This window comes from Phascolarctos cinereus, unplaced genomic scaffold, assembly GCF_003287225.1.
Source record: "Phascolarctos cinereus isolate Bilbo 61053 unplaced genomic scaffold, phaCin_HiC Scaffold_5;HRSCAF=322, whole genome shotgun sequence".
Lineage (NCBI taxonomy): Eukaryota > Metazoa > Chordata > Mammalia > Diprotodontia > Phascolarctidae > Phascolarctos > Phascolarctos cinereus.
The window spans coordinates 248,638,810-248,649,116 of record NW_027555958.1 but is presented as its reverse complement, the minus strand read 5'-3'; positions in this window follow the sequence as shown (position 1 = coordinate 248,649,116).

The following is a 10,307-nucleotide window of genomic DNA, read 5'->3' as shown; positions in this document are numbered from 1 at the left end:
GAGATCAATTAACTAAATGCAATATATAAATGATATCCTGGTTTCACAAATCTTTGAACTAATTATCCCCATATCATTATGAGGAATTAAAGGACCCTAACTTATACAGTCTTCAGAAGGACATTACTGATAATGAGATTGCATTGATTCTCTTTATCCTGGTCAGCCTCTACCCAAGCTTGCAAGTAATTTAATATAAGGTAGAGAACCCCCATTGTGTTCTGCTTAGGCTTCAGTGGAGAGAGATTCTTCTGTCTAGATAGCCCAAGACTGGGAGTGGTCTGGTATGGTTCAGAGTGGTCTAGTATAGAAATATTTTCTCTTATCTGGAGTGGATGTTGATGGAGTGACATCAGCCCTTGTTGGAAGGGTATATAAGCCTAACTCCAAAATGAGCCCAGTTCCAGACTGGCTTCCTGAAGGAGCCCAGTTCTAAACTGTAGCTCCCCTGTGTGCATACTGCCTGCTTTGAGAGAAATGAAACAGTAGATGCAACCCAATTCCATTTGTCTTTCTTAGACCAAACTCCATGAGGTTGACACCCCCCCCAATTAATTTCCTAGATCATCTTCATTCTCTTCCTTTTTCCCTCAACATTCTATAATTCTCTCTCCTATACCACCTCTCTAATATAATTTCTCCTTCCCTGCAACATTCTGGTTTTCTCTTTTCTTAATATGCTAATTTTCTCTCTCTAATATTCCATTATTTTAACTTCTCAATAATCCTCTCTACTTCCATTAATTTACATTCTGTGGCACTCCCCTCTACTTCTTTCCTTCTATGATTCTTCTTCCCCATCTATTCTCTTATGTTCTATAATTCTTCTTTCTCTAACATTCTGATTCTCCATCCCTCCCTCATCTTTCTTACAGGGCAATGAGACCTGGACACTTAAAAGCCCCTGAATTTTCCCACACATTTTAGCAGCTCAGGTCACTGGCATTTTGCCTGAGGCATCAGGCCCATCCTAGTCTACCTAGATACTCAATAATCCTTTTAACTGTTTTTTCACTGCGGCTCTTGGACCACTTAACTCCTTTCATTGTCTGCACCTGACCCACCCCAGGCTATTTACCACTCCTTAATCCTATCCAGACCTTCTCACTGTCTTTTCTTGTATATAAGTACTCATCTTACCTTCATTAAATTTTGCTGATTCCCTAAGAATTTGCCCATTCTTATTGGTGTCACAATAGGACTTACTAGGAATTTAATTGGAATTTACAAGGAATCTTGCCCACCTAACTGGTGTTCTAATAAAACCTTGCTACTCTGACTGAAAGAAGGTTTGAGTGGTCCAATTCTTTCAAGGCAGACTTCCTATACCCTAGGTTACCAGTGGCTCTATGGTTTTGGGTTCTGGGAACCCTGAAATGCAAGAGAGAATAGAATGTCAAGGAAAAAGTGATTGATAGCTTCAAGGGCTGCAGAGAGATCAAAAAGGAAGAGGACTGAGAACAGACCATTTGATTTGGCAGTGAAGAGATCTATAGTGATTTTAGAGAGAGTACTTCCAGATAAATTATAAGGTCAGAAGTCAGACTATGGAGAGTTAAAAAGAGAGTTGAGGGAAACAAAGTAGGGGCACTCCTCTTACAGCCTACCTTCTCAAGAAGTTTAGCCACATAGTTTTCAGAAGAAAAAAATCAAAATTCTTCAAAGTGATGTGAAAAAATGCTCTAAGTCACTATTGACTAGAGAAATGCAAACAAAGCAACTCTGAGGTAACACTTCACACCTATCAGATTGGCTAATATGACAGAAAAGGAAAATGACAAATGTTAAAGTGCATATGGAAAAATCAATACACTAAATCCCCAAAGAGCTATGAAACTATGCATATTTATGAAAAATGGTGAGTAGGATACTTTCAGAAAAACCTAGGAAAACTTATAGAAACTGATGCAAAGTAAAATGAGCAGAACCAGAACATTATTATATGATGATCAGTTATGAATGATTTAACATTTCTCTACAATGCAATGAACAAAGACAATTCCAAACGACTTATGATAAAAAAAAAAACATGCTATCCATCACCAAAGAAAGAACTGGTGGAGTCTGATTAAAGCAATCTTTTTTTTAAATGTTCTTTATTTTGTTTTTTTGTCTGTGTTTTCTTTCACAACATGACTAATATAGAAATGTTTTGTATGGTTCCATATGTATAGGCTATATTAAATTTCTTGCTTTCTCAGGGGAGAGGAAAGAGAAGGAGCAACTCAAATTTTTGTAAAGTGAATGTTCAAATTGGTTTTAACAAGTAATTGGAGAAAAATATATATATTTTTTAATTTTGCATACCCTTTGACTACTTCTGGATCTGTGTCCCAAAGAAATCAAAGAAAAAGGAAAAGGACCCAAAAGTACAAAAATATTTATAGCAACCCTCTTCATGGTAACAAACAATTGGAAATTGAGAGGATGCCCATCAATTGGGGAATGATTAAGCTATAGCATATGATTGTGGTAGAATATAATTGTGCTATAAGAAATGATGAACAACATTGTTTCAGAAAAACCAGGGAAGATTTCTGTGAACTGATGCAAAGTAAAGCAAGTAGAACCAGGAGAACATTGTACATAATAACAGCAATATTATAAAGATGATCAACTGTGGAAGACTTAGATAGTCTGATCAATACAATCATCCAAGACAATTGCAAAGGACTTACGATGGAAAATGCTATGCGCCTCTAGAGAGAGAACTGATGAAGTCTAAGGGTAGACTGAAGAACACTTGTTTCACTTTTTTTCTTTTCTTTTTTTCACAACATGGCTAATTTGGAGCTATGTTTTGCATTATTTCACATGTATAATTGATATCACATTGATTGCCTTCTCAATAGGTGGGGGAGTGGTGGGAAAGAGGGAGAGAATTAAGAACTCATAATATTTTTTAAATGATTCTAAAAAATAAATAAAGAATAATGTTTAAAAAACCCCAGCTGTCAGACAATAATAAATATTAAAATACTGGGGGGGGGGAAGAAAAAATGTTTAGCCACAAATGAGGAGAGAGAAAACATGTGATAGTAGCTAGTATAGAAAGGCAGGAAAGGACTGTGTTATGAAGGGATTTAAAAACCAAATAAGATTTTATATTCGATACTGTAGGTAATAGGGAGCCAAGTAGTGTTTGCTGAATAAATGCCAAGTGAATACTCTACACTAGAGAGTAAATGTTAATTGAAATCATTGCACTGGGGAACATTAAGCAAGGCTTCACAGAGGAGGTGAAACTTAAGCTGAACTTTGAAGGATGGATTTATTGATTTACTTAGGAAGGTGAAAGAGCAGGGGAGGGAATTTCCAGGGAAGGACAGCATGTGCGTAGAAATCAACGATGGCAGGAATTTACAAAAAGGGATTAGAGCAGAGGTCAATATTTCCACAGGTTCTACCTGGACCTTTTCAGGCCAAATTGATTTGCAAGGTAACTGGGGACATTACTAGAGACTGAAAAGAATCTCATCCTGCCAACTCCTCCAAACTGCTATTTGAGAATTTTGATAAGCAGAATTCTCAGGATACAGACTAAATGGCCAGGGAATATGACAAGATTTAAAAGCAATTTTCTAACCCTAAATCATACAGGAAGCTGAGAATATGGAGGTCAAACCCAATAAGAGAAAACGCAATTCTCAGGCCAGACTTAATCTAAGCCTAAGAACTTCTGCTGGCTTTTCCTAGCTACCTGCTTGGGTGTGACTGAAAATGTCTGGATTTATTTGAGTCTTGCTCCTGCAGAGGACAGGCTGCCTGACAGCTACACTCAAGCAGCTGGCAGAAGGGAATAGAAAATCAAAAGGCTAAATAATCAAATACCAGCAGACGGTAGTAGAGAGCAGCTGAATGGAGGCAAAGAGTGGACATGGCTAACAGAGGCACTAACATAACAGGCAGGTCTCAACTCTTTAGAAACAGCAACTTAGCTAATGATATTACTAGAGGGTGTTAGTGGCTCACATGTAAGTAGTAACTAGTCAATAAACATGTATTAAGCACCTAAAGCAGGCACTGTAGCCTCCATGAGAATTTCTTGGGGATTTGTTGTAGTATGGTAGATAGCCTTTGCATGTTGAGGGTCTTTCTTATCATTTATTTTGCTATATTATTTGTTTAAATATTTTTACTTGAACTGTGTTCTCTGGTCTAGTAAGAGAAACCAGTCACAGCTTATTTAGATGGACCCACTATGTGCTTTTTAATCTAGGAAAGTTTTTTAGTGGCCTATGTATGAGCCTCTCATAGGGATGGAGAAGAGAGGGAGAGGGAGAAAGAGGATAGAGAAAAAAAGAAAGAAAAAGAAGGAAGAGAGAGAGAGAGATGATGGAAAGAGAAATATTGGAGAGAGAGAAATACAAGAAAAGTTTAAGCAAGAAAAAGAGAAGCAGGAGAAAGAACCAGAATTGACCATCACAACTTCTCTACAAGCAGCCTCAATCAAAAACATTTGGCTCCCTTACAGGAGGTGTTTAGAACTCAGGCACAGGTGACAGAGACCCTGCTACAATTCCAGGGACCACAAATTTGCTTCTACTGCAATAAAAGGGATCATCCTTATAATATTGCTGTTATTATATACAATGTTCTCCTGGTTCTACTCACTTTACTTTGCAACAGTTCATGTAAGTCTTCCCAGGTTTTTCTGAAACCATGCTACTCATCATTTCTTATAGCACCATTATATTCCATCACAATCATATACTACAACTTAATCACTCCCCAGTTGATGGGCATTCCTTCAATTTCCAATTGTTTGTTGCCATGAAAAGGGTTACTATAAGTATTCTTGTATTTATAGGTCCTTTTCTTTTTTCTCTGATTTCTTTGGGACACAGATACAGAAATAGTATTTCTGGGTCAAATAGTTTACAAAATTTTTTTAAAAATTAATTTTTCCCAATTACTTGTTAAAACCAATTTTAAAATTCATTTTTAAAAAGTTTTAGTTCTGGGGGTGGAGCCAAAAAGGTGGAGTAAAAGCAATGACTTGCTTGAGCTCTCCCCCAAACCTCTCCAAATACCTGTAAAAAATAGCTTTAAACAAATTCTAGAGCAGCAGAACCCACAAAAAGACATAGTGAAGCAAATTTCCAGCCCAAGACAACCTGGATGAGTGATTAGAAAGTTCTATTACAACCAGCTGGGAGAGGAACGCAGTTCAGTGTGGGCCACACTGGCAAAGACCTGGCTTCAGAGATCCTGGAACAGGTCTAAGGGGACTGAATTAGTGGCAGCTGTGGTGGTTTCCAGACTTCTCAACCCACAAACACCAAAGATATCTTAGAAGGCCAGTAGGACAGTTCTATCAACCTTGGTGAGAGAGGATCTTGGTCTGCCCCAGTCCTGGTGGAGCCCTGGGGCAGTGGCTGCTTCCCAAACTCTCTGCCCACAGAGAGACAAGGGATCAAGTGGCTGATCAGAGGGGGATTGCAGGGATCTTTTGCTGGTGCTGAGGCAGGATTCTCTTACTTTGCCTGTGCTTGGATCTGGGTCATAGTTCTAGGTGATGGCCCTAGGGTGAGGAGGAGTGTTGGCATGGTAGAGTTTGTAGTAGTGGTGGAAAGGGAATCCTCTTCCCAGTTCCAAGGGAGAAAAGAATGCTTGTGGTCACCTATAGACCAGGACAAAAGCCAGGAAAGGAGTAAACCTCAATCTTGATCATACCACCTTAGGAGAACTGAAAACTTACAGGTCCCCAGAAGTATCTCTGAAAACAGCTGCATGAAACCCCAAAGCTGGGGACAGTACATTCTCCACATCGGAAGCAGACCCCTACCTTAACAAAGAGTTTATAACTCAAGTAATTGGTTGGGATCATGAGCAAACAAAGGTGTAAAAAAGACAGACCATATAATCTTTCTTTGGTAACAAAGAAGATTAAAACACACAACAAGAAGAAGACAACAAACTCAAAGCTCCTACATCCAAAACCTCCAAGAAAAATATGAATCAGTCCCAGGCTATGGAAGAGCTCAAAAAGGATTTTGAGAAGTGAGTAAAAGTAGAGGAAAAACTGGGGAGAGAAATGAGAGTGATGCAAGAAAATCATGAAAAACAAGTCAACAGTTTGCTAAAGGAGACCCAAAAAGATACTGAAGAAAATAACACCTTAAAAAATAGCCTAACCCAAATGGCAAAAGAGGTCCAAAAAGCCAGTGAGGAGAAGAATGCCTTCAAAAGCAGAATTGGTCAAATGGGAAAGGAAGTCCAAAAGCTCACTGAAGAAAACACTTCCTTAAAAATTAGAATGGAGCAATTGGAAGCTAGTGACTTTATGAGAAATCAAGACATTGTAAAACAAAACCAAAAGAATGAAAAAATAGAAGACAACATGAAATATCTCATAGGAAAAACAACTGACCTGGAAAATAGATCCAGAGAGATAACTTTAAAATTATTGGACTATCTGAAAGCTGTGATCAAAAAAAAGAGCCTAGACATCATCTTTCAAGAAATTATCAAGGAAAACTGCCCTGACCTTCTAGAACCAGAGGGTAAAATAGAAATGGAAAGAATCCACCAATCACCTCCTGAAAGAGATCCCCAAAGGAAAACTCCTAGGAATATTGTAGCCAAATTCCAGAGTTCCCAGATCAAGGAGAAAATATTACAAGCAGCCAGAAGAAACAATTCAAGTATGTGGAAGCACAATCAGGATAACACAAGATTTAGCAGCTTCTACATTAAGGGACCATAAGGATTCGAATATGATATTCTGGAGGGCAAAGCAGATAGGATACAGCCAAGAATCATCTACCCAGCAAAACTGAATATAATCCTTCGGGGGGGAAAATGAACATTCAGTGAAATAGGGGACTTTCAAGAATTCTTGATGAAAAGACCAGAGCTGAACAGAAAATTTGACTTTCAAATACAAGACTCAAGAGAAACATGAAGAGGTAAACAGGAAAGAGAAATCACTAAGGACTTATTAAGATTAACTGTTTACATTCCTGCATGGAAAAATGATATTTGTAACTCATGAGATATTTGTCAGTATTAGGGTAGTTGGAGGAAAAAAAATATATATGGATAGATAGATAGATAGATAAATAGATAGATAGATAGATAGATAGATAGATAGATAGATAGATAGATAGATAGATGGCACAGGGTGAATTGAAGATGAATGGGTGATATCTGAAAAATAAAATCAAAGGCTGAGGGAGGACTATACTGGGAGAAGGAGAAAGGGAGAGGTAGAATGGGGTAAATTATCTCACATAGAACAGACAAGAAAAGGCTTTTACAGTGGAGGGGAGGAGGGGTGAAGGTGAGATGGAATGAGTGAATCTTATTCTCATTGGATTTGGCTTAAGGAGGGAATAACATACACACTCAATTGGGTATGGAAATCTATCTTACCCTACAGGAAAATGGGGGGGAAGGGGACAATAGAGCAGGGAGATGATAGAGGAGAGAGCAGATTAGGGGAGGGGGTAATCAGAAGCAAATACTTCTGAGGAGGGACAGGGTCAAAAGAGAGAATAGAATAAATGGGGGTGGAGGGATGCAGGATAGGATGAAGGGAAATATAGTTAGTTTTCCACAGCATGACTACTATGGAAGTGTTTTGCATGACTACACACGTATAACCTGTATCAAATTGCTTTCCTTCTCAATGAGGGTAGGTGGGGAAGGAGAAAGGGAGAAAATTTGGAACCCAAAGTTTTAAAAACAAGGGTTAAAAAAAATTGTTTTCACATGCAACTGGGAAGTAAGATATACAGGCAATGGAGCATAGAAATCCATCCTGCCCTACAGGAAAATTGAAGGGGAAGGGGATAAGAAAAGGGGGGGCACAGATAGAAGTAAGGGCAATTTAGAGGAAGGGGTATTCAGAATGCATGCCATTTTGGGGTGGGGGGAGGGATGAGATGGGGAGAAAATTTGGAGCTCAAAATATTGTGGAAGTGAATGTTGAAAACTAAAAATAAATAAATAAATTTTAAAAAAGAAAAATAAAACAAATAAACAAAAAAGTTTGAGTTCCTCCTTCCCTTTTCTCTCCCCTCATTAAGGGAGAGGGAGAGGAAGACTACAAGCTGAGTTACCCAACTGGAACTGGCCATCTAAGTCCTATTCAGGCAGCTTGGAGTTATTTGTCCTTCATTCTTGAAGAAGACCATGACATCAGGGAGATGATGACATGACTTGCGATTAACTTTAATTTGAGGGAGGGTGGGCTTTCTCTTCCAGAGCCATCTGGGTCCAGTGGCCAAATATTCATCAGGATGATTAGAGATGGCCCAGACTGAGGGAAGGTAGAAGATAAAGGAGGATGCAGTGGCATAGAAAGAAAAGGTATTCTGTTACATTCCTGTACCATAATTTTTTTTCATTTCTTTGTATCCTTAATGCCTAACACAGTGCCTGGAGCATAGTGAGTACATAAAAATGTTGTTTGATTGATTTTCTTCAGTGCCACCTTCCCTTCTGTTTATATTATCATTTTATTAGCTCACTTATGCGCTACCCTTCGTTTTCTTTCTCCATAGCTTGTAACCTCTCTCTCCTCATTCTCCAGCTCCTTTCCTTTTCTCCCAATACTGAGTCTCAGAGCCCATCCCCAGGAGACTCCATTCCCTTTCAATTCTATTATTATAATTAACTAATTATCATGACATAATCCCTTTATTCTTGATACATTTATAACAACAAGCATGTACTGAGATCTACAAGTGGTACTAGGGAAAGAAAGATAAGGGGCTAAAGTCCCAGCATCTCTTCTGCACAAGGAACAACAAAAGGGGATAAAAGACACCTAGACTACATACTGTCTTTCTGCCATAGAGTGCTGTATTACAAACCTACATTAGAAATGTACTCAGAAACCCCAAGTTTGTGTGTAAGGCCAGAGGGAATATGGCCAGACAATAACGGAGGGAATTTAGTCCCAGAAGGTAACAGAAGGAGAGAGGGATAATCTTAGCATGTTCGAGAGAGGATAAAAGTGGTTAGGGGATGAGTGGTATAGAATGTTACAGAAGAGGAAGGAACAGGGAAAGAGACTTAAAATAATGTTATAGGGAAGGAAGCATGTAGAATGCTGTATAGAAGACAGAAGAAGAATCAGAATATTATAAAGAAAGAACAGAAAGGGAAAGAGAGTGAAGAAGAATCCTAGAATGAGAAGGAGAGAGGGAGGATTATAAAATGATGGAAAAGAGAGAGAATTGTATAGAAACAGAATATTAGAAATGATGGAGTTATGGCACATGGACCCCTAAAAGGAAAAGACCATGTCTTTGGGAGCTGGACCCTAAAACCCCTGTACTTTCCCTCCCTAGTGTAAGACTATGTCTTTGCCTTGAACTTTCACATACTGGCATTTTGCCTGAGGCATCTGGCCTACCTAGATACTGAATAATCCTTTTACTGTGGCTCCCAGACCCAGCCCAGACCACTTAATTCCTTTCATTGTCTGTACCAGGCCCACCCAAGGCTACTTGCCAGTCCCTAATCCCATCCAGACCCTTTCTGTGTTGCCCCTGGACCACTCCAGGCTATTCCTTAATCCCATTCAGATCTTCTATAGTCTTTTTTATATGTAACTATCAGTCCCATCCTCAACAAATTCACTGATTTACTAGGAATCTTGCCTACCTAATTGGTGTTCTAATAAATCTTTGCTACTCTGACTGAAAGAAGGCTTGCATGGTTAAATTATTTCAAGGCAGACTCCCTGTACCCTTGCATTTCAGGGTTCCCAGCACCCCAAACCATAGGACCACCAATATGTTGTGATTTTCGGTGCTGGTAACCAGGGTACAGGGAGTCTGCCTTGAAACAATTCAACCACTCAAGCCCTCTTATAGTCAGAGTAGTGAGGTTTTATTATAACACCAGTTAGGTGGGCAAGATTCCTTGTAAATTCCAATTAAATTCCTAGTAAGTCCTATTGTGACACCAATAGGAATGGGCAAAATTCTTAGGGAATCAGTACAATTTAATAGGGGTGAGATTGGCACTTATATACAAGAAAAGATAGTGAGGAGATCTGGATGAGATTAAGGAGTGATAAATAGCCTGGGGTGGGTCAGGTGCAGACAATGAAAGGAGTTAAGTGGTCCAAGAGCCACAGTGAAAAAACAGTTAAAAGGATTATTGAGTATCTAGGTAGACTAGGATGAGCTTGATGCCTCAGGCAAAATGTCAGTGACCTGAGCTGCTGAAATGTGTGGGAAAATTCAGGGGCTTTTAAGTATCCAGGTTTCATTGCCCCATAAGAAAGAGGAGAGAGGGATGGAGAATCAGAATGTTAGAGAAAGAAGAATTATAGAACATAAGAGAAT